Source organism: Piliocolobus tephrosceles, unplaced genomic scaffold (genome assembly GCF_002776525.5).
Source record: "Piliocolobus tephrosceles isolate RC106 unplaced genomic scaffold, ASM277652v3 unscaffolded_45323, whole genome shotgun sequence".
NCBI lineage: Eukaryota > Metazoa > Chordata > Mammalia > Primates > Cercopithecidae > Piliocolobus > Piliocolobus tephrosceles.
In genome coordinates this window covers 458-2113 of record NW_022330225.1, presented here as the reverse complement: position 1 = coordinate 2113, position 1656 = coordinate 458, and the positions used below count along the sequence as shown (strand labels likewise).

At 20.3% G+C, this 1656-nt stretch overlaps 1 long non-coding RNA gene across 1 annotated transcript; it reads right to left on the bottom strand.

Moving 5' to 3' along the window:
• Positions 1-201: 201 nt before the first annotated feature.
• On the bottom strand, positions 202-1196 carry LOC113224573. Its single transcript, XR_003309279.2, has 2 exons — positions 1059-1196; positions 202-741 (listed from the first exon to the last, which is right to left on the bottom strand). It is a non-coding gene; the product is annotated as an uncharacterized LOC113224573 (long non-coding RNA).
• Positions 1197-1656: the final 460 nt, after the last annotated feature.

Below are 1656 nucleotides of genomic sequence, written 5' to 3'. Positions count from 1 at the left end.
AAAAACATTATAAGAGAGTTTTTTACTTATCAGCTTATAGTTAACATTTAAATACACATATATTTAGTATAATAATATTAAATTTTTTTTTTATATACTTAAATAAACGAATAAATAAATAAATAAATAAATAAAGTTGTGCACTCGTAAACTAACTCTATTATTTTATTACTATTATTATTATTATTATTATTATTATTGTTTTTTTTTTTTTTTTTTTTTTTTAATTTTTATTAAGTTTTAAGCTTTTTTATTTTATCACAATGTACTACCAATCATATTATACGTATGACACAACGTACCCAGTGTATTACACAGGGTATTATCCAGGGTATTACACAGGGTATTATCCAGGGTATGTAATTTATCAAGTACCTCGTTCAGAAAATGTGTTTTGCAATTTAACTAAAGCTGTATTAGATGTCGTTACAGTAACACTAAAATCACTTACGTCTGTTTGTATATGTTCAACAAGTTTAGTAGTTAATAGTTGCGATGATTCTGAAGCAAAATAATTCGACTCACAGACACGAATGGGTTTTGATATATATAATGATTAAGAAGAGTATTGAAAATATACATATAAATATATATGTATATATACGCAAACCCGTTTTGTTTTTGTTCTTATATGCTATGTGTTACAAATTGTGAACTCTAAAGCTACTTATGTAGACATATAGTCTTAGAATATTTTTTTTTTTTTTTCAGTCATAGAAAAAACACACATGTAAATATTGTCTGATAAAATAAATAATATATATATATATATAAAGGAAGAAGTGTGTGACATGAGGAAGGGGTAATATTACTTATGATGAAGCATATAATATATATTTGGGGATAACTTAATGGAATAAACTTATCCATTTAACTTATTTCATATATATATATATATATGTGTATATATATAAACACATATTTAAAAACACTTTTTTAATTATGTTTTTGTATACAATAGTTATTTTAAAAAATTTTGTCTATATTAATATGTTTATATTATTTATTATTTCGTAAAAGAGTTTTTTTTATAATTTTACATTTTTTTTTTTTATTACCACATAATGTCCGCTATTATAATTCATTATTAATTTATTTTCTTTTTTCAGTCATTTTTTTTTTTTTTTTATTATATCTTTTTATTTTGTTTTTAATTTTGTTTTTTAAACCGAATTTATATCATTGTCCTTTATTTTTTACTTCAGTGGCTCATTTTTAATACTTTTTTATAAAAAACTAATAAAAAAAACTTCTATAAATAATATTATATTAGCTTTAAATTATAACATATATATATATATATATATATGCATGCATGAGTTAAATCATGTAATACAATAATGCGTGCAATAAAAAAAAAAAAAGAAAAAAGAATTAATAAATAAGGCACAGCCAAGTGTAATGAGATATATAAAAATTTCTAAAACTCCTACATATATGCTAATACATTAAATGTGTACATGTATATATATATATATATATATATATTACTACTCAAAGATCAGGATGTGTTAATATTTTTTTTTTTTTTTTTATAAAGAAGCACTTTCTTTTTACATTTCACTGTTATCTTATGAACACATTTTTATTTCTCTCATACTCTATATCTTACTACTAATGTAATGTAATGAAATATTACAATATAAAATAATTTAT